This window comes from Artibeus jamaicensis, unplaced genomic scaffold (assembly GCF_021234435.1).
Source record: "Artibeus jamaicensis isolate MK-2021 breed Jamaican fruit bat unplaced genomic scaffold, CSHL_Jam_final contig_1998, whole genome shotgun sequence".
Taxonomy (NCBI): Eukaryota; Metazoa; Chordata; class Mammalia; order Chiroptera; family Phyllostomidae; genus Artibeus; species Artibeus jamaicensis.
In genome coordinates, this window is record NW_026521407.1 from 11,196,388 (window position 1) to 11,208,923 (window position 12,536).

Here is a 12,536-nt window from a genome sequence, read left to right on the forward strand (position 1 = left end):
CGATGTTTCGGGCCTCAGTGGGTGCTCCGGAGAGAGTTCAGTCAGAAAGGGAAGGTGGGCAGGGAAGGCCTCCATGGGAACGTGTCATCGGGGAGACTTGAAGGAGCCCCAGGGAGGAGGCCGTCTGGAGCCAGCCAGTGCTCAGGCTGCAGCAGCGGCAGGAGGAGGAGGAGGAGAAAAGTTGGGGGGAGGAGGGAGCGGGGAGGAAGAGGCAGTGGGTGGGGGTGAGGGGGGCCCTCAAAATAGGATCTTGTGAGGATGCTGGTCTTGAGCATGAGAGACCGGGAGCCCCTCCGAAGGGCCTTTGCTTTGTGGAGCAGCGGCTGCTGACAGGAGGAAGAGGTGAATGCGAGGCTCTCTGGACCTTGCACTTGGGAGCTGTCAGTACTGCCCCCTGCCCCTGGACTGCGTCTCTGATGGCTTTTGCCTCTGTGACCCAAGAGGGAGAGAGATGAGGAGGGGCTGCGTGGAGAGTTGAGGGTTGGGAACCAAGGGAGTAGAAAACAGGGGCTCCAGGGGTGGGCTCCAAGCCAGGCCAGGTCCCTGGTGCCAGGGACTGAGGGGCCCAGGTTCTGAGGCCTCCTCATTCGGAGCAGGACTGTATTTTGGAGGAGTATGAGCCTTGAGACTCAAGGGAAGGGGACAAGAGTGGGCCTTGCTGGGAGAAGAGGTGCCTCCCCACCCCCACCGAGGCCCAGGGCCAGGGTGCTGTGGGGACACCCTCTCTAACAGGCTCCAGGGTCTGGAGAGGGCAGCACACTGGGACTCCATTACCCAGGGTGAGAAGCCCTGGCTTGCTGTTGTCTTGCAAGGCAGCTGGTTGGATAGAGGAGGTGACCCCTAAGTCCCTGACCACCCCCAGCTAAGCCTGGGAAGAGGGAGAAAGGACTGCTCCCCCTCCATATGAGCTTCCCCCTCCCTTTTCCCCTTCGTGATCAAGAATAAGCACCCCCTCCTTTCACTGGTGACCACACAGCAGTGGGTGGCCTGCGAGGGAGATTGGTATTGCCGTCACCATGGCGACAGCAGGCAGCCTGTGTCAGCAGGGGGTATGTGGACACTGAACCTGTTCTCTTTGGTTCCCACAAGAGATCTAAGATCTAAGTGCCCCGCCACCACCTCAAGGCTCTCAGAAGTCCCACCAACCCCTCTCCTCCACTACTCCCCCTCCTCCCATCCAGGGCCTGCCCTCAGTAGAAGCAGGAAGTCCCAGCTCTTTGCAGGAGTCTAGGGGAGCCTTGGCCTCTCCGACCCCAGGCAGAAGGCACACTGCCCTTCTCCACCCCTAACCCCACAATGACAATAATGAACCTGGCTGGTGGGGGCCCAGAATGGGCACAGCTTGTCCAGGGCCCAGGGCCCAGGGCTCCTCCCAGCATTCCACTGGGTTGGGTGGCAGCCTTCCTATGCTGGGGCAGGTGCCGTCAGCACGCCACTCAAAGCAAGGTCATTCCTGGTCAGTCACCTCAGGGGTGTGCAGCCAACCCCCCTGGAACTGGCCCCTGCACCGGCTGAGGTTATTGGATAATCCCTCTCACTATGCATGTTCTTGAGAGCCTCCCCTTCCCAGTAAATTCACTCCCTCCGTGGGGCTCCACCACCCCCCACAGCCCACCTCTGGCTCCGGACTCAGCTCTCTGAGGTGGTAGTGGGCTACCAGTGCACCCCTTATTCAGAAAGAGGGCCCACCCACCCACAGTCACTTCTCTGCCCCTCCTTGGCTCCCGTGGCCAGCGTTCTCCTTTGGCAGTTATCCGAGGGCCAAGGTGGGGTCTGCAACGCCCTGTCCCACCCTGTCTCCACTGGCTGCTCTGTGTCCCCTCTGGGCCGTCTCTCTGGCCCCCTGTTTAGATTTGGCATCTGGGTAGGAACCGGGGCCTAAAAATACTCCCCGCGTGTTTAGATGATTCTTGGAAAATAAACTTCCCCATCTTGGCTCTTGGTTTGCACACTTGCTGGCCCTGCTTCCTGTGGCCCTGATCTGATCATGGGGTGGGGGAGGAGGGGGATACAGGGAGGGTATGAGGGTGCGGAGGGGCCCAGGGTCATGGGTGGCGGTGGTGGCGTGTACACGCACACACACACACACGCACCTGTAAAAGTGGCCGTGTCACAGAACTGCAGGGGGCGCCTGTGCTGAGACTACCTGTGACTGGCACCCTTGCGTAGCATGACCTGAGGCTCTGTGCTTTATATGTAGGGGATGGGTGGGCAGAGGCAGGGAAGCAGGTGGCCTTGTATCTGGCTGGGCCTAGCTGTCCCCAACTCTGGCTTGTGACCCAGGGAGGAAGTCCAGGCCTATCTCCACGGGTGGGGCGCTGCTCCCGCACCTTGCATTGCACACTTCTGGCTGGCCCTGTTTGTTTATCTGAGACGGCACAAAGGCATTATCTCCTCTAGAGACCAAGGACTTGTCCCGGGGCCCAGGCGCCCGCCCAGGGAGGGGCTTCCTTTGCAGGAGAGCTACAGGACAGAGAAGTTATAAGCCAGTTCCTTCCTCAGAGCCCTAGCCCCAGCTGAGACTGGACACGTAGGAGAAGGCTCTTCATATTCCAAGTGTTGGCTACTGAAAGTTCTGGGAGGACAGGAAGAGGGACAGGGGACAGGGAAGGAAGCTGTGTACATTTTGGAACAAGATTTAGTCTTTTAACAAACACTATTATTTCCTCTGTGTCAAGGACTGAGGATGCAGGGGGGAAAAAACCCCAAACCCAATCTCCAAGACTCCTGACCAAACGGCAGACACAGGGCACCGGCATCGGGCCCACAAAATACATGCTGTCAGAGAGGCACAGACACACACGAGCATGGGCCAGGGCCATGCCGGTCTGGCTCTGAGTGCTCTTCCACTGCTGACTAGCCAGTGAGGCGCCTTCGGTACCGTAAGCCTTCACCCGAGCCTCAGTTTCCTCATCTGCGAAGTGGGGGTGATGGCAGCAGCTACCTCATAGAATTGCTACAAAGGTGAAACGAGATGCCTGGCCAAGGGCGTGTCTTCAATAATTTGTAGTTACCATTGTGATTCTTTTTATTAGAGAGAGCACGGAAGGATGGGTAGGACCCACAGACGGGAGAAACTGGCCTCTCCCAGGGATGGCAGAGAACAGTGGGTGGGGGCTGGCCAGTCACCTCTGGGGTCAGTAGCGGGTGTGGGGTGGGTGGCAGCCTTCCTGTGCTGAGAAGAAACTGTAAGACCCGGGGCTGCCCTCTCCTCCCAGACCCTTCCCCTCGGCACTCCATTTTCCAAGCACAGAACAGTCCTCCTAGCCTGACCTTCACCCGAAGTTGCCCAAGGTCACCCAGCGCAGCAGGGCGGGTGGGGCTGGGGGGTGGGACAGGCTGAGGCCTGGATACCCTCTGGCTCTCACATGCCTGTCCTGCTGGGGCTGTTTCAGCTGGGGACCAGTTTCCCTTTTCGCTTTTTTCCTCCGGTCCGTCCCCTTCCCAAGCAGCTGCAGGATTCCCAGTGCGCCCCCGCGGCGTCCCTCCCTCTGTCCCTGGCTGCCTGTGAGCAGGCTTGTCCTGTCTGGATTTGCTTCGGTCTTCCCCCGCCCGGCACGCACGTGGTCTGCACCCACCTGGGGTTACCAGGTCAATGCGAATTTCAGACCAACAACACTGTTTTTAGTGTTAAGGATACCCCCCCAAGCTGCATGGTGCGTACTTACACTAAATCATTATTTGTTGTTTATCTGAAATGGGAATTTCACTGGGTGTCCTGTATTTGTATTTACTGGGTCTGGTGACCCTCCCCCTATCCCAACCACCTCAGGGGAAGAGACCAAGAGAAAAGCAGGGACAAAAGACAGGCCAAGACTGCCACCATTACCTCCTCCTTGCAGCTATCTCCCTCTCCCTCCAGCTGGCCACACCTTCCAGGATTGAGAGTGAACTGGGGTTTCTCTCCCTGGACGGGTGACTTTGTGGGGAGGGCAGCTGGAGCAGGCCCTCTGCTTGTGGGTCTCCTCCTCTTTTCCAGTGTCTTGGGAGAGGCCGTTGCCAAGGAAATCTCTTATTCCTGTTCCTGGGGTCTCTGAGACCCCGGGCCTCATTGAGCAGGTGGTGCAGGGCTCCTTTCCTGCAGCCTGGCTCCTGTCCACCATCCCAGCCCCCTCTCACAGAAGCGAACCTTCCGATGGCACCTAGCTGCTGCCGCAGGTGGAGTGAGAAGGCTCCTGAATGCCAGGGTTTTATTTCTAGACGGAGGAGAGGCTGGCTAGGCCCAGGACCGCCTCAGGGAGTAGGGCAGGAAGAGCGGGCCCAAACGCCAGCAGGCAGCTGGGTCCTCTCTGTCCAGTTCCTTGAACGAGGTAATTTCCCGGATCTGTTTCACTACCCTTGGTCCTCATGATTTGCATATGAGTTGTTATGCCACACCCTCTATAAGGTACTTTACACCCATTATTCCACGTACTCTGACAGCAAGCTTGAGAACATAAGGTCCCAGTGGAACAGCCCCTTCAGGACAGCTGGGGTTGTCGTGATTTGGTTACTGCTAATGGTGGACACTGCGATGCAAAGGCTTGTCCTAGCTGTCCCTGTGTCAGCAGTTGGCCTCTCCCGGGAGAGGATGCCTCTTCACTCAAGGTCACATTCCTTTTTGCAGAGCCCCAGCCAGTGACTGATCCATGCGGGATGCCAAAGGGCCTTTCCAGCTTCAGCGCCCTCTCTGTGGGGCCAGTCCAGGCCATACATGACTGTCCCACTGCTCCCCTGCTCAGGCCTGCTTCCCCTCTCGCAGCTGTCACCCCCGCGGGCATTCCCTAACACACAGCCTGCACGCTAAACTCCCTAAACTCCGTCAGCTTCCTGGGGAAGCCAACTGCAGTGAGGCACCTCGGCACCCAGAAGCAGAGAGCACATAGTAGGCTCTCCATCAATTCTGGGTTGGGAGCACCCTGGGGAAGGCATAGCTAGTCCTGGCTCTATACAAATAACAGTATAATGTTTACTCAGGTAAGAACTATTTGACACACTTCCTATCTTAATCTTCAGAATACGCTTTGAGACCGGCATTTCTATTTTCTCCGTTTTCAATGAGGAAATGAAATACAGGGGACCCAAGGCTCATGAGTAGTGGGATTTGGATCCAGACAGTCTGATGCTGAAGCCCACTCTCTGATCATCGCCATCCTCTGCCATTTTCCCAAAGGAAACCGAGGCTTAGAAAGTAAAGACCTTGCTCGTTAAGAGCCCGTGAGAGGCCTGCAGTGCTGCTGCTTCTCTCGGACGGAGGGCTTTGCGGGCCTCGAAGGGCTTCATGGGGGAGCTTGGCTGCAGAAATCACCGAGCCGCCCAGAGACCCTGGGGACACAATCTGTGCTCTACACCAGTCCCTACCCGCCTTGCGGCTCTGCACATTAGGTCCACACACCATTCAAATCTCAGCTTAACACGGACTCCTCTGTGAAGCCTTCCTCAGTCTCTGCGCCCCTCTCCTCCTTCCCCACCAAGGCCGCCTGAGGGAGGACTGGAGGGTCAGCCGCATCCTAAGTCATCAGCCTGTGGAAGGCCAGGAGAGGACTGGCCACCCTGAGGGGAGGTGGCAGCAAATATTTGCAGGATGAATGAATAAAAGGAAAAAAATGAGAACAAAGCCGGCACCACGCCAGGGCCGGAGCTAAATATTTACTTTGTCTGTTGGGCAATCCTGAGGGACAATCCTGGTTTTCTAAGCTCTATTTATGCTGACCTGTCTTCAGTGACTGACACGATCGATCTGGTTTTCTTACAGCTGGAGCAGCTGTTTCCGCGCGTGGGGCCGGGTGTACAAGGTGCTTAATCCTCAGCGTCCGCTGTTCCCCAGCATGACTGTCCTCCGCAGAGCGCCTGCCTCCTGATCCTGGGGCCTGGCCTGGTGATGATCTCCACCAGGCTGCAAGTCAAACTGGGTTTCACTCTAGTCCAGCCATGGGGTTGAGCTGTCAAGAGAGATGCTTGAGCACTTTAAGAGTGCCTGAGGAGCCTCTTAAGAGAGAGGCCTTTCTTTTCTCTAAGATTTATTTATGTTTAGAGGGGCAGGGAAGGAGAGAGGGAGAGAAACATCAATGTATGGCTGCCTATCACGTGTCCCCCGCTGGGAACTGGCCCCACAACCCAGGCATGTGTCCCAACTGGGGATTGAACCGTGATCCTCTGTTCGCAGGCCTGTGCTCAATCCACTGAGCCATACCAGCCAGGGCAGGAGACACCTTTCTTAAGGAAAAGGGTTAGGTGTGTCATGCTGGGTCCAAGCGAAGCTTCAGAGTCACAGGGGAAGAAGGACCTGGAGTTCAGCGTGGCATCCATCAGTCAGCCTCCGGGATTCACACCAGGGTCAGAGGGAAAGGTATTTGGTATATGGAAACGGAAAGAGCAATTTCATCACTTCTTTGGAAACACTGTAGTGGAGTCTGCAGGACCAGCGAGCAATTCCGACCCTGGTGCCCAGGCTGTGAGGGGAGGTCTGGGAGGCAGTGGTGGTGTTGGGTTCCTGAAGCCTGGGGTGGTGTTGTATGAAGGGTACCCAGAAAACTGGGTGGGCTTGTCCAGCAGGCACCTTTCACGATTCTGGAAGCTGAAAAGGTCTCACTGAAAACACGTTTGAGATACCCTCTGGAGGCTGCCATCAAGGTGTAGAGGGACAGCGGGCCTGTGCGGGGGTAAGAGTAAGATCCCACGAAACCTGCATCATCACAAGGAGCGGCCAGAGCCGCAGGGCCGCAGGAAGCTGATTCACGAGAGGCTGCCGTGTGGAATTTGGTGCTGTTTTAAGTTCAGGGAGTGGGGCCAGGCTGGCCTGTGCTCTCAGATGAGGAAAGGGATTCCTCGCCAATCTTGTTTGCGTGATTGCGAATGGGAAGTTTCATCCGAGTCGCTGCCGGGGGGTGTGCTCACTATGCTGCTTCTGGAGGGACGTCCCCAGGGCAGTGGAGTCGGCCCTGGGTTTCTGCATTTGTTTGCAAATCGGTTATGAACTTCAGATTTTCCTCCAAATTTACATTGGTCATTTCCCTAGAATCCAAATTAGGCATTTTCTTTCTGTCTCTTTCTCTTTTCCTTTCTCTCTCTTTTTGACATGTCAGTTTCGGATTGAGGCCTCGCATTGCCATTATCATCATAAAGAGATGAGCCAAAGTTGGGTTCCTGAAGCCTGGGGGAAAGACAATGGGCAGCCTCTTGGGACCTCAGCACGGCCAGGACTGAATGGGAGGCAGCCGGATGGACATGTGGTATTTGATTTACAGCCCGGGCTTACAGGTGCAAACAGTTAGACTCAATTGTTATCCCTCCCTTCCCAGGAAAGGGCACAAATAGGCCTGCCCTTCCCAGGAAAGGACAGGAAAAGGCCTCAGCTTCAGGGACGAGCCATTTTCATGGGCTGCGGTGTTAAATTACACAGGTAACCTGATAACCCATTCTGGCGTGGGGTGGGGAGAGGGTGGGGCATGGTAGGGAGCAAGGGAATCTCATTGTTAGAGATGAGATTCTCTTCTTATCTGTGACTGGTGATTGGTGCTGTGGTGACTGGTGGCTTCCTCCCCAAGAACAGCTCATGAAGTCCTTGTCTTTCCCACGCTGCCTCTGGAACTGTCACATCCCTGCTAAATCCCTGATAAGGTACTATCAGACACTTCAAAGTCCAATTTGGAGCAGGCCTTGACCTGACCCGAGTCTCTCCTTCCGCCCTCTGTAGTCCCACCTCCCCTTCTACACTTTCCCTCTTCCTTCTTTCCAGCTCCTAAGGTCCCTGGGACATGAGAAGTGAAGAGAACAAACCTCGGGTGCCAGTTACCATGGAGTCACTGCCTGGCTATTTGCTCTCAAGAGTTTCTCATCTTCTAGGGAGAGGACAAGGAGGCTGCTTTCGGGACACCCACTTCCTCTCCTTTGTAACAAGACTGCATTTATGTTGTGTTATCAGTTATAAAGAGGTTTCATGTTTGTTCTCACTCAGTGCTTATAGCACTATAAAGTAGTCTAGGGCTCCAGGACTCTCATCCCTTGTCCAAGACAGGTCACCGAGGCTCATGGTGACAGATTGTCTCCTCGGGAGTTGCTGGGTAGTGGAATACAGACTCTAGTTCAGAGGTAAATGCGGTGGTGGAGAAGCAGCCGGGTTAACCTTGGTCTGAATCCAGCCTGTATCTGTGTGATACTTTGGACAAGAGACTTAATCTTACTGCGTCTCAGTTTCCTCAGAGAGCTGGGGTGAGCAGTACATAATGAATGTAAAGTGCGTCGTCTGGGGTCTGGCAAATATGTGTCCATTCAATGCCTAAGTGCTCTCTTCAAGTTTTTTTTTTCAGTTCCAAGTGCAGGACTAACCTTTATGTCACTTAGTCGGTACTGCGGGTAAAAAAGGGGGTGATGTAATAAATCTAACAAAACAGACCTCATAGAGTGATCCGATCATAAATCGATCTGATCACTAACTGGGCAGGATGTGGTGAGTAGTCACACCCCAGGCCTGTAACTTTTTTTTAGTAAAAGGTTTATCTTAGCCTTAAACAAGCCCTGTCCATTGTTTTTGTGCGTCTAGTGACGCACTTCTGAAATACTTCTTTTTCATATATTCTTTTGAACTGGTGTTTCAGGATTCTTGAGATATATTCCCAGAAGTGGGGTCACTGGGCCGAAAGGCAGTGCCATCCTAAGTTTTTTGAGGCGACGCTGTTCTGCAGTGGCTGCACCAGTCTGTATTTCCGTAGCAGTGCACTAGGGTTACCTTTTTTCCAAATCCTCACCAGCACTTGTTGTTTGTTGATTTATTAATGATGGCCATTCTGGCAGGGGTGAAGTGATATCTCATTGTGGTGTTAATCTGCATCTCTCTGACAACTAGTGTTGTTGAGCTAATATGTCTATGGGCATCTGTATGTCGTCTTTGGAGAAGTGTCTCTTCAGGTCCTTTGTCCTAATTGGATTGTCTTCCTGGGGTTGAGTCCTATAAGTTCTTTATATATTTTGGAAATTAAACCCTTATCAGATTTACCATTGGCCAATATGTTTTCCCATATAGTGGGTTCCCTTTTCCTTTAGCTGTGCAGAAGCTTTTTAATTTGATATAGTCCCATTTATTTTTTTCCTTCATTTCCCTTGCCCTAGGAGATATATCAGCAAGAATATTGCTATATAAAATAACTGAAATTTTTGCTGCCTCTGAAATTTTATGTTTTCCTCTAGAGTTTTTATGGTATCACAACTTACATTTAAGTCTTTTATCCATTTTGAAATTTATTCTTGTGTGTATTCATAGCAGCATTATTTACAATAGCCAAGATCTGGAAACAGCCTTAGTGTTCATCAGTAGATGAGTGGATAAAAAGCTGTGGTACATTTACACAGTGGACTACTACGCAAGCAGAAAACAGAAGGAACTCTTACCTTCTGCAACAGCATGATGGACCTGGAGGCTACTCTGCTAAGTGAAATAAGCCAGTCAGTGAAAGATAAATACCGTATGATCTCATTTATATGTGGGATTTAATGAACAAAATCAATGAGCAAAATAGAATCAGAGGCATAGAATCATGAAACAGGCTGACAGCTGTAAGAGAGGAAGGGGGAGAAAGAAGCTGAAAGAGATTTGGCAAAGAATATAGACACAAGACCTGTGGACATGGACAACAGTGTGGGGATTGTCTGAGGGAGTGCGGGGGGCTGGATGGAGAGGGGCAAAGAGGGGCAGCTGGGACAACCATAATAGCATAAATAATAAAACATAATTTAAAAAATAAAATAAAATAAACATTATTTTGCAGACCCTGGGAAGCATAACCATGCTGGTGAGCACATAATCTTAACTATCCTATAATCCAGTCCCTACCTTACTTTCTCCCACCTTCACGTAACTCCTTACATTCCTTCTTTAAATCCAAATAAATAAAAGAAACTATAAACAGTCCTTCTCTGAAGCATTTTTCTCAGTCAGTTGAGGTCTTCCCTCCAGACATATCCTCTGTTGGCCCCAATAAACTCTAATGAACTCATAAATTTTTCTACAAGTTTGCATGCTCTTACATCAATAGCACTCAGCAAACATTTGATGTATGAGTGATAAACTCTGCCTCTCCCAAAGTGAGGATGTTTACAGCTCCAAGTCCCAGGGAGCTCTGCAAACAAGGAGTGGCAGCAGTAACTTTCTCCAGCTGACACAATGAAAGGCCACAGGCCCCGGGGCTGGCTCCCTAAAGAAGTCCAGCCCCAGGTGCCCCAGGTACTACCTGTGGTCTCTGCAGGGACAAAGGGAAGGCCGACTGGCCTTTGCCCTAGTTGGCTGGCTTTTCCTCCCCATACACATGTACTGAGAGTAGCAAAATGGTTCAGCAAGATTCACTCTGCTGCCACCACGATTTCCAGCACATGGAAGGAGAATCTCTCCTGTTGCTGGGAACAGTTGCCTGGGCTTCTTGGCAGCACTGAGTGGCCAACAGTCTGAATACTTAGGGGTCAAAGGTACTGTAGTGGATGTTTGACCTAGAGCCCTCAAGGTTGATCAAGCAGCACCCCATCACCTACCCTTACTTCAGCCTGAGCAACTCCAACTCCTCTGCAGTATAAATCCTTCAGATTAAATGTAGTTGGAAGAAAGGATCCAGTCCCAACATTGTTTATTAGGCCAAGCTGGCCTAATAAAACCCCTTCATTATTAACAATAAGGAGGAGAGAGTAACCTGCTCAAGGTCACAGAAAAGACCCGGGTGTGGGGTGGGATGGTGAATGATATACTATTACTGAATGGACCCACCCTTGTGCTCCAGGGGTCCCCCACCCTGTACTAGGTTCACCTTGCCTGCCACTCGAGGAAGACGTCTCTCAATACCGGAGACTGGTGAAAAGGAAAGGGATTATTTATTTAAAGAGTTAAACGAACTTCAGAGTAATAATGTCTTTCACTGAGATCCCAAAGTCCTTTAGAATACCCACAGACACACAGTCCTTCCTTCCCCCTCTGCACAGCCCAGGGTACCGTATCTCAGGAAAAGAAATAGAAGTCCATGGTTCTTCTCTGCCCAAGCCACGTGGTCCCAAAAAGACACCACATGACTGCTGCGCCTGCGTTTAAATCCCAGCACCAATCTTCCTCTGCTGTACCATTTCTGACTCTCCCCACAATCAGTTACACCTGCCAGCATTCCCATATTCTTCCAGCTTTACTAGGCTGCCATAGTAAGTTTGGGCAGGCGTGGCCCTGTGGTGTGGAGCCAATCACCTTCAAGCTCTTACGCAGGCTCTGTAACCATGGAGAGTTGCCTCCCAGTTACATCATGGATTGAAGTCACTCCCATCCCCCTGGCTCAAAGCATGGCCACAGCTGTTTAACATATGCATGAAACCAGTTAAAGGTTGTAGATATGTTAAACAATCGTTCTAGAGGCTGTCTGCAAAACTGTTGCTATTCAAAACAACTCTCAATGGCCCTGCTCCATGCGTCCCATCTCCGAGCTCAGACTTGTGGGGGTGAGGACATCCTATATATATATATATATTTTTTTTCCTAATATTTTCTGGACCCCAAATTCTGGATCTCATTACAAATCCCTATTTGGGTGCCCCTCTCTTGGCTGCACCCTGTTATAGTCACACAATGTGCAAGGAGTAAAGCGAAAATTGTAGACTATATTTCTAGTCCACTGTTTTCTGTGGTGTCATTCACGACTGCTCTGAAATTGGGGCTCTGGCAGCCTCTGATGACCATAGGCATTTCCTGATCCTTACTGGGAGGAGACTCCTTGCTCATCCCCAATTTGGAAGTCCCCGTCTTCCTACTGGATCTATTACCCCAGTGAGCACTGGGATTTAGCCATGAAGAACAGAGGATCTTGCCGTGAACTGAAGAAGCAGATCCCCCACCCCCCTTCCCTGTGGCTCCCAAGGCTTTGGATACCTCCAGCAACGCACTCTCCTTTGTGGGCCCTCCTCGCCCCATTCTCTAGGCCACACTCAACTATGAAGGGCCTCCTCTCTCCGGCATGCTTCCTCCTTTTTCCAAGGCCCTTCTAGTTTTTCTCCTATCTCCTGCCTCATTCATTTTTTTCTTTTTCCTCCACTTACTTGATCTTGGAGCATTTCAAGCCTGATATCCATCTATATTCTTCTTGGGCTTGTGGTAAGTTCCAAAGTTCATTAACAAGAAAAATTTCAGCAAAGGTGGATTGTGTGCATTAAAAAGAGAAAAATTACAGCTAACAGATTTGTTTATAATAAAATGGTCTTAAATAGATTAGTGTGTACTTAAGTACACCACAGGAAAAGGTTTCACCACCATACCAACATACTGGACAAGGTGAAACCCTTATACCTGGTCTGAACTTCAAAAGCCTTGTCAACGTGTTCTGCCTGTTGTCCCCTACTATGCTCCTCGTGCCTTCAAGTCAGCTCAGACAGGCCTGCACAACCTCTGCAATGCACCACCTCTGCTCCCTTGTCGGTGTAGACTACTAGTCTGTTTTGCCTGCTTCTAATAACAAAATTCTAATCTTACTTCATGGTGCAGCTCACTGCTTTTCCTATTTGGTTTTCCCTAAATCCTTTGTCAACTACTATCTAATGTC